Source organism: Schistocerca nitens, chromosome 10 (assembly GCF_023898315.1).
Source record: "Schistocerca nitens isolate TAMUIC-IGC-003100 chromosome 10, iqSchNite1.1, whole genome shotgun sequence".
In the NCBI taxonomy this organism is placed as follows: Eukaryota; Metazoa; Arthropoda; class Insecta; order Orthoptera; family Acrididae; genus Schistocerca; species Schistocerca nitens.
Window position 1 is genome coordinate 209742230 of NC_064623.1, and position 12704 is coordinate 209754933.

General features: G+C 46.3%; 1 protein-coding gene across 2 annotated transcripts in view; it reads left to right on the forward strand.

Annotated features, from left to right (window-relative positions):
- The window catches only part of LOC126210321 (uncharacterized), a 423726-nt gene that overhangs the window by 116106 nt on the left and 294916 nt on the right, over positions 1-12704 (forward strand). The window contains exon 2 of one of the 2 annotated variants that reach the window (XM_049939519.1): positions 9174-9222. The exons of the other annotated variant lie outside the window; for it this stretch is intronic. The gene's annotated coding sequence lies outside the window, so the exon portion shown is untranslated. The remainder of the gene's footprint in view (positions 1-9173; positions 9223-12704) is intronic. 2 annotated transcript variants of the gene reach the window in all.

Below are 12704 nucleotides of genomic sequence, written 5' to 3' on the forward strand. Positions count from 1 at the left end.
CATCCACCTCTACATCTGGAAACATCGAGACAGCTTTTCAGCATGCCAAAATAGAGGATGTGATAACAGTCTAAAATTTAAAAAAATGTTTCTTAGCTGTCGATTCTACTTTCTCTATTTTTGAACTCTGGATGCCACAAGTTAAAAAGCGGTTCATCTGTTTCGTACTTCTTATTAGTTTGTAGTTGTTGGAACACTAATTTCACTAATTAAATTATTCAAAACCAAAAATAGTTCTTATTGCCCATATGGTTTACTAAAATTTATTTACCTTCGTATATTCTCCCTTCAGTGCTTTATAAATCGCTTCTCACGTATCTGGAATTATTTTGGTTATTAAGTAATGTGATATTCGAGTGCTGTGTTGTAAACTAGAGTAGCTCTCTCCTGTATCATGAAATCCCTGTGCCACAGTTTGCCTGGCTTCTGCAGGTATGGCATTTCTCAAGAGATTATTCTGTTTTGTAATATGAGAAGCCACTTTACTGAGCAAATACTGAAACATACTCCCATCCACTCGTAAACAATTTATATGTAAGGGTTGACATCCTCCACTTGCAGCTCTCGTAACAAAATTTGCTGAATGCTTTTATTATCTCGCCGTGAAACCCATGGCTTCTTTTCCGCCACTTTTCTTCCAAATAGACATACAATGCAATTGTCGTACTAGCAACTGCAGCCCATAATAACGAGTTGTTGTCCGCCATCTTGAAATCTGACGAAAAACCTAACGACAGTGTAATACCCCTTTTTAGCGCCACGTCAAAGACTTCAGTAAAAAGAAAATTGACGAATATTTGACCATATTTCCTTGACAAAGAAATATGATAGTGTAATACCGGCCTTATGTAAAGTTATGATAAATTGTTGTGAGATGTATGGTCATAATACCCATTACATATTCTCCAGCCGATGTCTTACATTTGAAAATGACGACGTAGGTCGTTGAAACCGGTAATGTAATCTCCTCTTTTAAAGAAAAGTTTTAAGTACTGTGGCTATGGCTTCACTAATGTATTGTCAGATAAACATATATTATAATGCCCTGATTTAAAACCAAGACAAGACTTTTTTATTGTAGATGTTCCCCTCTTTCATTTCTGTCCTAACCATTTTTTCTGTTCTTTGCTACTTTTTTACTTCTTGTTTTCATATTTTTCGCATATATTTAGCGTTGTCTGTTTTCTTGGTGTTGTTGTTCTTGGTTTTTAATATTATTTGTAGATTATTTTCATTCTGTCTTTACAAACGATATTTGTAGGCCTGCCTTCTCTGCTGTTTCTTTCAGAAGTTCAAGTCTTTTCTTTGCGTTCTCTAAGGTTCCCTGTATTATTACGGGATAGTCTGCAAGACCAAAGGGTTTAATGCTTTATTCGATCTACCTACCTGTATGTAGTTAGTAAATGTTTTTCTTACTCTACTTTCCGTTCTCTTATAAATTTTTCCAGCATACAGTTGAGCAGGAATGGTAACAAACTATCTCCTTGTCTGACTTCTGATAGAATTTTGAAGGCACTAGACGTTGTTCCAAGAAATTTAACTTTAGATACACCGCCATTGCCGCTCCCAAGCCCGAGGCACCATCTCGCAAGTATGGGAAGAAGGACGGGTACGAGTAACAAACCCGTAAGGAAAAACGTGGATCAGGTGGCCCGGGGGCTGTACCCTGTGACGCTCCCTTGCCAGGATTGCAGTGAAATCCTGAAGGGCAGCGAAGGCGACCCTGCCCTTGGAGTTAACGTAAAAGTAAGAAATTAAAATCTAAACATGTCTGTTCCCTGACCGGGCGGTGTTTGGTCAACGTCTGGACCCCATGTTAGGGGTGGTTGGAAAAGAACACTCCAACCATCTTAGTTTCAACTCTAATATAGACACGTCCACCCACATTTCAAAAATAAGATAACAATGTTGTGTGATGAAGCCGGCCGGTGTGGCCGAGCGGTTGTAGGCGATTCAGTCCGGAACCGCGCTGCTGCTACGGTCACAGGTTCGAATCCTGCCTCGGGCAAGAATGTGTGTGATGTCCATAGGTTGGTTAGATTTAAGTAACTTCCTGGCAGACTCGAACTCGGGACCTTTGCCTATCGCGGTCAAGTGCTCTACCATCTGAGCTACCGGAAGCACGACTCACGCCCGGTACTCACAGCTTTACTTCTGCCAGTACCTCGTCTCCTACCTTCCAAACTTTACAGAAGCTCTCCTGCGAACCTTGCAGAACTACTGTGAGTACCGAGCGTGAGTCGTGCTTCGGTAGCTCAGATGGTAGAGCACTTGCCCGCGAAAGGCAAAGGTCCCGAGTTCGAGTCTCGGTCGGGCACACAGTTTTAATCTGCCAGGAAGTTTCATATCAGCGCACACTCCGCTGCAGAGTGAAAATCTCATTCTAGATTTAAGTAGTTCTAGGTCTAGGGGACTGATCACCTGAGATGTTAAGTCCCATAGTGCTTAGAGCCATTTGAACCATTTTGTGTGATGAAGAAACGATTATTATTATTTTTATTATTATTGCTGAGTAGTACTAGTAGTACAGGGTGCGGCACGTAAAGCCGACAAGTCGTTCACAACGCTATGTTCCAGTGCGTCGCGCGCCCAACAATAACGGAAAACGAGAAACTCCGCACAAACAGTCGCGCACGAACTGACCATTCCCTGTGATGTACCGACGCTGCGCGGGACTTTCTTGTTGTGTAAGGCCGCTGCAGCCGCAGCCAGTGAAATTTGTCGAAACCAGTTGAGAGAAAGACTTCATTGTGTGAAGCCGTGTGAGTGTAAGTGTGTGCTAATGCCGTACTCGTCACCCGAGCGTGTTGCCATTGTTGAAGCGTTCATTCACACTGGATCTTTTGTGAAAACAAAGGATCTATTTCAGGAGGCGGCAAAAAGCACCGTACAGGGATTGATTGAAAAGTGGCGGCGTACAGGATCGGTTCAAAATGCTCCCAGGAACAGACCACGACCTGTCTGCACACCCGAGTTAAAGATGCAGGTTGAGGAAAAATGACGACACGTTCTCGTGAGTCAACCGAGAACCTGAATCAACACGTTCAGGCGAGTGAGAGAGGTTGCAGACGTTGATTATGGGATCTGAACTTAAAACCGTACTGGATAAGTGTTGTGGAAGAACTGAAGGCGCGTGACCTGCAGAAGAGAGTGAATTTCTGTTCATCGCTGTTGAGAAATGTAGCCAGTGGTATTTTGGACTCACTAAGGCTCATAGTGAGTGACAATGCGTGGTTCCACCTCTCTGGGTACATAAATTCTCAAAACAACCGGTATTGGTCGACAGAAAATCCACACGCGATCCACCAGATAGAATTGCATGACAAGGAGATTGATGTTTGGTGTTCCATTTCCGGCTCAGACGTTATGGTGCCCATATTCTTTGAGGCGGCAGTGAACAGTGACGTGTACCTAGGAACGCTGGGAGAGTTTTGTTCAAATTTGACAGAAGAGGAATGTCAGTTACACTACTGGCCATTAAAATTGCTACACAAGAAGAAATGCAAATGATAAACGAGTATTCATTGGACAAATATATTATACGAGAACTGACATGTGATTACATTTTCACGCAATTTGGGTGCATAGGTCATGAGAAATAAGTACCCAGAACAACCACCTCTGGCTGTAATAACGGCCTTGATACGCCTGGGCATTGAGTCAAACAGAGCTTGGATGGCGTGTACAGGTACAGCTGCCCACGCAGCTTCAATACGATACCACAGTATACCACAGTTCATCAAGAGTAGTGACTGGCGTATTGTGACGAGACAGTTGCTCGGCCACCATTGACCAGACGTTTTCAATTGGTCAGAGATCTGGAGAATGTGCTGACCATTTCTGTATTCAGAAAGGCCCGTACAGGACCTGCAACATGCGGTCGTGCATTATCCTGCCGAAATGTAGGGTTTCGCAGCGATCGAATGAAGGGTAGAGCCACGGGTCGTAACACATCTGAAATGTAACGTCGACTGTTCAAAGTGCCCTCAATGCGAACGAGAGGTGACTGAGACGTGTAACCAATTGCACCCCATACCATCACGCCGGGAGATAGGCCAGTGTGGCGATGACGAATACACGCTTCCAATGTGCGTTCACCGAGATGTCGCCAAACACGGATGCGACCATCATGATGCTGTAAAGAGAACCTGGATTCATCCGAAAAAATGACGTTTTGCCATTCGTGCACCCAGGTTCGTCGTTCAGTACACCATCGCAGGCGCTACTGTCTGTGATGCAGGGTCAAGGGTAACCGCAGCCACGGTCTCCGAGCTAATAGTCCATGCTGCTGCTGCAACTTTGTCGAACTGTTCGTGCAGATGGTTGTTGTCTTGCAGATGTCCCCATGTTTTGACTCAGGGACCGAAACGTGGCTACACGATCCGTTACAGCCGTGCGGATAAGATGCCTGTCATCTCGACTGCTTGTGATACGAGGCCGTTGGGATCCAGCACGTTGTTCCGTATTACCCTCCTGAACCCACCGATTCCATATTCTGCTAACAGTCATTGGATGTCGACCAACGCGAGCAGCAATGTCGCGATACGATAAACCGCAATCGCGATAGGCTACAACCCGACCTTTATCAAAGTCGGAAACGTGATGGTACGCATTTCTCCTCCTTACACGAGGCATCACAACAACATTTTACCAGGCAACGCCGGTCAACTGCTGTTGGTGTATGAGAAATCGGCTGGAAACTTTCCTCCTGTCAGCACGTTGTAGGTGTCGCCACCGGCGTCAACCTTGTGCGAATGCTCTGAAAAGCTAATCATTTGCATATCACAGCATCTTCTTCCTGTCGGTTAAATTTCGCGTCTGTAGCACGTAATCTTCGTTGTGTAGCAATTTGAATGGCGAGTAGTGTAATTATAGCCTGACTTCCCTTACAACTGATCCTTGTAGAGGAGATGCATGGTTAGAGGGCAGTTAGCTCCGTACGTGGATCTAATGTAAACACAACTTACATTCCGTATTACAGTTACGCTGGTATTCTCCGTTCTATAGAGTTGGGAAGGTTAAGACAGGTGCAGCCGGCATTCCTGCGCGTAACGGTGTGTTCGCGCCAGGCGAACCTGCTGGCGCTGCGTCGTGCCTGTTGTGTTGTGCCTGCCCTTCTCTCTCTCTCTCTCTCTCTCTCTCTTTCTCTCTCTGTCCCTCTCCCTCCCCCTCTCTACCTCTACTCTGGCTTCGCCCGCCTCTGGAGAACGGAGTCCCCAGACGCACCGTTACTGCCTCACCCGCCTTACCGTATGCAAACAGCCCAAAGCCGGCAGCTGCCGTCACTGGCTGCTCCACATCCACATCTACATGAGTAATCCGCAAGCCAGTGTACATTGTGTGGCGGCGGATCGTTCTTCCTGCCAATGTCAACGCTTTTCTGTCCTAGTTCATTCGCGTAATCAGCGAAGGGAAAAATGACTGCAAGGATAATCGTAAGTCCTAATTATCATTTCGAACCAGTGAAATAGTAATTTTGAAACTTAGTGATGCTATCAGCCCTTGTCTACATGTTCATCCTTCAGTGTGATACATTTCTTCCAACAATGGATGGCTGACTTGGCGGAGATCTCGGTTATAGAAATTTGCATTTCGGCTGTTCAGGAAACGTTCTACATCCAGACCGATACTCCACAAGCCATAGCACGGTGCATGACGGAGGGTACTCTATACCACTACTTGTCATTTTCTTTCCTGCACCATTCGCAGAGGGAAAAATCGGTGTCTATATCCATCCGTAAGAGTCCTAATTTATCGTATCGTATCTTTGTAGTATGTATGTTGGCGGCTGTGGCACCGTTCTGCAATCAGATTAAAATGCCGGTTCTCTAAATTTTCCCAATAGTGTTTTTCGTAAGGAACGTCGCCTTATCTCCAGGGGACCTCATTTGACTTCCTGAAGCATTTTCGTAGCATTTACGTGTTGTTCGAACCTACAAATCTAGCAGCCCCAACGGAATTGCTTCAATGTCTTTCTTCAATCTGATTTGAAACGGACCCCAGATTTTTTAGCAGTACTCAAGAATAGGTCGTGTGTGCGGTCTCCTTTACAGGTGAACCACTCTCTCCTAAAATTGTCCCAATAAACCGAACTCGACCATACGCCTTCCCTACCGCAGTTCTCACAAGCTCTCCCCATCTCATATCGTTTTGCAACGTTACGCCCAGATATTTAAGAGACTTCATTGTGTCAAGTAGGACACTAGTAATACTGTAACCGAACATTACAGGTTTGTTCCTCCTACTCATCCGCATTGACTTACGTTTTTCCACATTTAGGACTAGCTGCAAATCATCACACCAATCTACACTCACGCTCATAAATTAAGGATAATGCTGATACATAGTGAAACAACGCTCTGGTGGGCGGTTTCCGGGTTTAAATGACCTCGGGGTATGACCATGCGGTGCATTTGACCTGCGGTCGTCGCACGGTGGCGCTGGCAGCAGTCCACATACGCAGAGGTGCTGCATGTCAGAGTACAGTGCAGCGAGTAAGGGTGCAGACGTGCTAATGGTGACTGTGTGTTGAAAATGGCTCAAACAACACATATTGATGACGTTGTGAGAGGTAGAATACTAGGGCGACTGGAGGCTGGTCAAACACAGCAGGTCGTAGCACGGTCCCTCCGTGTGCCACAAAGTGTGATCTCAAGATTATGGCAACGATTCCAGCAGACAGGAAACGTGTCCAGGCGCGACAGTACGGGACGTCCACAGCGTACAACACCACAAGAAGACCGATATCTCACCATCAGTGCCAGCAGACGGCGACGGAGTACTGCAGGTAGCCTCGCTCGGGACCTTACTGCAGCCACTGGAACAGTTGTCTCCAGACACACAGTCTACAGACGACTGAACAGACATGGTTTATTCGCCCGGAGACCTGCGAGATGCATTCCACTGAGCCCTGGTGACAGGACAGCCCGTAAAGCCTGGTGTCAAGAGCACAGTACCTGGTCATTGGAACAGTGGTCCCAAGTTATGTTCAAGGACGAATCCAGGCACAGTCTGAACAGTCATTCTCGCCGGGTTTTCACCTGGCGTGAACCAGGAACCATATACCGACCCCTTAATTTTCTTGAAAGGGACCTGTATGGAGGTCGTGATTTGATGGTGTGGTGTGGGATTATTATTGGTGCACGTACACCCCTGCATGTCTTTGACAGAGGAACTGTAAAAGGTCAGGTGTATCGGGACGTCATTTTGCACCAGTATGTCCACCTTTTCGGGGCTGCAGTGGGTCCCACCTTCCTCCTGATGGCTGATAACGCACGGCCCCACCGAGCTGTCATCGTGGAGGAGTACCTTGAAAGAGAAGATATCAGGCGAATGGAGTGGTCTGCCTGTTCTCCAGACCTAAACCCCATCGCGCATGTCTGGGATGCTTTCTGTCGACGTATCGCTGCACATCTTCAAACCCCTACGACACTTCAGGAGCTGCGACAGGCACTGGTGCAAGAATGGGAGGCTATACCCCAGCAGCTGCTCGACCACCTGATCCAGAGTATGCCAACCCGTTGTGCGGCCTGTGTACGTGGGCACGGTGATCATATCCCATATTGATGTCGGACTACATGTGCAGGAAACAGTGGCGTTCTGTAGCACATGTCTTTCTGGATCGTTTTCTCAACTTATCACCAATACCGTGGTCTTACAGATCTGTGTCGTGTGTGTTCCCTATGTGCCTATGCTATTAGTGTAGTGCCTCGTTGTGTGGCACCACATTCTGGAATTATCCTTAATTTATGAGCATGAGTGTATAAATAAGACTGCTTACAAAACACTCGTGCAACCCATCCTAGGATATTGCTAAAATGTGTAGGACCAGCACTGGTCCAGACAGGACGAACGGGGGACTACAATGCTTAAATGCTCGTTCCATTTGATATCGCGTTGCAACTTTACGCCCTGACATTAAAACGACGTGGCTGTGTCAACCAGTGTGCTAATTATGCTGTATTCGAAAATTACGGCCTGGTTTTTCCAACTCATCTGCATTAACTTGCATTTTTCAGCATTGTACAGCTATCTGCCATTCATCACACGAACTAGAAATTTTGTCGTCTTGTAGTTTCCTACAGTCACTCAAGTTCGACACCTTCCTATACACCACAGCATGTTCAGCGAACAACCGCAGAATGTTGCCCTCTCCGTCTGCCAAATCAACAGCGAACAACGGCGATCCTATCACACTTCCTTGGGGCACTCTTGATGATACCTCTGTCTCTGATAAACCCTCGCCGTCGAGAACAACATACTGCATTATATTATTTAAGAAGTCTTCGAGCCACTCTCATATCTGTGAACTTATTCCATAAGCTTGTACCTTCGTTAATAGCGTCCAGTGGGACACCGTGTCAAGCGCTTTTCGGAAATCTAGACATATTGGAATCTGCCTGTTGCCCTTCCTCCGTAGTTCTCAGTATATCATGAGAGAGAAAGGCAAGCTGAGTTTCGCACGAGCGATGCCTTCTAAAACCATGCCGATTCGTGGACATACGCTCCTCAGTCACCGCATCGTCTTTCTGCAAATGCCTGCCGCACTATTATTTCTCCATCAGGAACATCTAGAGAAAGGAGAATATGGGAGTGACGCAAAATTTGATAGCTCATGAGTGACTGTGTGCTGGGGTGATGACATGGAGTAGAACCACATCCTGTACACTTTCCCTCGACGTTTCGTCTTGATAGCCTGCCGTATCCTCGTCAGGAGATTTCAGGTAGTACGGTCCTCTGGCGGTTTGCTCCTTACGAACATAACGTATTACAGTGGTGGTCAACCTAGGTCCTCCCGCCCACAAGGGGACTTTCCAGCTTTCATGGTAAATGTAAGTGTCGTTTGACGAGGGCCTGCCGTCGGGTAGACCGTTCGCCTGGTGCAAGTCTTTCGATATGACGCCACTTCGGCGACTTGGCGTCGATGGGGATGAAATTGATGATGATGATGATAATGATGGTGATGATAACGCAACACCCAGTGCCTGAGCGGAGAAAATCTCCGACCCAACCGGGAATCGAACCTGGGCCCTTAGCCTTTTTGATCGCTGTATACATTTTGAATTGTCTTGAACATAACGTCAGGTAGTAAAACGTATAAGTATTCCCTTTGTGTATGCAGCAATTAAAGCTTATATGTTACTAACGAGATGCAATTCCTTTTTCTGTTGCAGGTAAGCATCAAAGACTGGAGCTAGCGGATATTTGACGTAGCGGATCAAGGTACTGTTTCATGACATGTGTTTCTAGCAGCAAACGTGCATTGACACACTGATATTTTGTTGTAGCTGCGATGCTAAGTGTCGCTGAGGTGACATGGTTGACGGAGTTTGAAGAAAAAGCGTGTGAATTCCCTGGACTTTTGTATGAGTTGCGATTATGTTTGATAATCCTCTGGATCATTCTAAAATCTTTGCTTGTGTCGACACACATTACGGAGGGAGGCGATACGCACGCCGCACGTATTTCGCGAGGCCTCGTAATATCCTTGGTATATACGAGGTCTGTTCAAAAAATTTCGCAACATTCGTAAATTCGCGCCAATGATGTGCTGGAGCGTCCCTGCTCACTCGTGTGTTTAATGTCTAACTGCCGCAAGTTTCATTACTGATTGTCTGTTAGTAATTGTTCAGTGCTGTATTGAGTAGAACGTTATTTCTAACAGTTTGCGAATTTCGAGATGGCAGAGTTAGAGGAGCAACGCGTCTGCGGTAAATTTTGCGTGAAACTCAAGAAACCCTTTACGGAGACACGGAAAATGACGCAGGAAGCCCACGGCGATGAGTGCTTAAGCCGTACTCGGTGTTACAAATGGTTCACACGGTTTGAAAATGGCCGGACGGAAGTTAAAGAAACCCTTGTTCGTGACGCCATTCGACACCTACCATCATGTCAAGAATGACGACGAACCTGTACGAGCCAATCTATGACTGATAGTTTGCAGAAGAATGTAAAATTTCAGTTGGATCATGTTATGAAATCCTGACACAGCGTCTTTGAATGCATCGTGTTGCCGCCACGCTGCGAGCTCATGAGTCAAGACCAGAAAGACCTTCGCCTCGCAGTCTCTGAAGAGCTTTTGTATCGTGCAAATGAGAACGAGATGTTGCTTGTTGTTGTTGTTGTGGTCTTCAGTCCTGAGACTGGTTTGATGCAGCTCTCCATGTAGCTCTATCCTGTGCAAGCTACTTCATCTCCCAGTACGTACTGCAGCCTACATCCTTCTGAATCTGTTTAGTGTATTCATCTCTTGGTCTCCCTCTACGATTTTCGACTCTGCCCTCCAATACTAAACTGGTGATCACTTGATGCCTCAGAACACGTCCTACCAACCGATCCTTTCTTCTACTCAAGTTGTGCCACAAACTCCTCTTCTCCCCAATTCTATTCAATACCTCCTGATTAGTTATCTGAAGTTAACTGATCTACCCATCTAATCTACAGCATTCTTCTGTAACATCACATTTAGAAAGCTTCTATTCTCTTCTTGTCCAAACTATTTATCGTCCATGTTTCACTCCCATACATGGCTACGCTCCATACAAATACTTTCAGAAACGACTTCCTGACACTTAAATCTATTGTCGATGTTAACAAATTTCTCTTCTTCAGAAACGCTTTCCTTGCCATTGCCAGTCTACATTTTATATCCTCTCTACTTCGACCATCATCAGTTATTTTGCTCCCCAAATAGCAAAACTCCTTTACTACTTTAAGTGTCTCATTTCCTAACCTAATTTCCTCAGCATCACCAGACTTAATTTGACTACATTCCATTACCCACCTTTTGCTTTTGTTGATGTTCATCTTACATCCTCCTTTCAAGAGACTGTCCATTCCGTTCAACTGCTCTTCCAAGTCCTTTGCTGTCTCTGATAGAATTACAATGTCATCGGCGAACCTCAAAGTTTTTATTTCTTCTCCATGGATTTTAATACCCACTCCGAATTTTGCTTTTGTTTCCTTTACTGCTTGCTCAATATACAGATTGAATAACATCGGGGAGAGGCTACAACCCTGTCTCACTCCTTTCCCAACCACTGCTTCCCTTTCGTGCCCCTCGACTCTTATAACTGCCATCTGGTTTCTGTACAAATTGTAAATAGCCTTTCGCTCCCTGTATTTTACCCCTGCCACCTTCAGAATTTGAAGGAGAGTATTCCAGTCAACATTCTCTAAGTCTACAAATGCTACAAACGTACGTTTGCCTTTCCTTAATCTTTCTTCTAAGATGTCGTAAGGTCAGTATTGCCTCACGTGTTCCAGTATTTCCACGAAATCCAAACTGATCTTCCCCGAGGTTGATTTCTGCCAGTTTTCCTATTCGTGTGTAAAGAATTCGCGTTAGTATTTTGCAGCCGTGACGTATGTTGCTTAAGAGGATCATAACCGGTGATGAGACGTGGGTCTACGGTTATGATGATGATGAGACCAAGCTTCAGTCTTCACAATGACTCGGGGAAGGTTCTCCAAGACCAGAAGCAGTTCGTCATGTCAGATCCAACGTCAGAACTATGCTGATAGTTGTCTTTGACTTTGAAGGATTAGTGCATCATGAATTCGTGGCACAGGAACAAACTGTCAAGCGATGGTACTATCGGGACGCCTGCGAGAAAATGTGAGAAGGAAATGGTCTGAAATGTGGCGAGACAACACATGGCTTTTGCCTCACCGTAACGTACCTGCACATTCATCCCCGTTGATGCGCGACTACTGCACGAAAAACGAAATCACAGTGCTTCGTCTCCAGACGGTCGCGCGGGGTAGCCGAGCGGCCCAGGGCACCTTGCCACGGTCAGCGCGGCTCCCCCCGTTGGGGGTTCGAGTCCTCCCTCGGGCATGGGTGTGTGTGTGTCGTCCTTAGCGTAAGTTAGTTTAAGATTAAGTAACGTGTAAACTTAGGGACCGACGACGTCAGCAGTTTGGTCCCATAAGACCTAACCTAGATTTCGGAAAAACTCTCCAGACGTCGCCCCTGCGGCCCAACATCGGGCCGCTTGACATCCGAATGCTCCACAAATGGTCCCATACATATACTATTGGGGACAGGTATCAGCATCTTTCTGGCAAAGGGAGTACCTCAACATTACACGGACACTTTATGGAGTGTCATATGTGGACGAGCATTATTCTATTCAAAAATGGTACCACGATGCTCTCTCATGAGGGAACACATGAGGACCGTTGTGCAATCAAAGTTCCCTGACCCCCAATCATCGTTGTGGACTGGAACCCTGACCACGAGTAAGCCTGCCCTCATATTTGCACGCACTCCAACATCGGGCCACAGAGACTTCGGAATGCCCCACAAGTCTGCATACTGCTCGATTAGACCAAGTGGCGAAGTGGAAACACACAGTGAGACCGTTCTGAAACCCTGTATGCCGTGTACCGCACTGTGTGTTTAGCTTGGCTGTAGCCGCCTGGTTTGGTCACGCCTCCCTTCGGCAGTGAGGAGACCTTTCGTGGGGTCGCGGGACATCAGTAGGAGATAAGAGTCCTAGCGGTGGTGGAGGAGGAAGTGATTGGTGGACGCAGTGGATCGGCGGAATTATGTTGTGGGCCAACAAGTGGCGTATCGGAATGTTGACACGAGTATAACCTGCCGGCTAGACCTGGAGATTGCTTCTGGATGACGCAGTCTCACTGAGGTACTGTGTTCGACCAACGTTACCACCCGGCCTATTTTCTGCTCATTCGTCCGT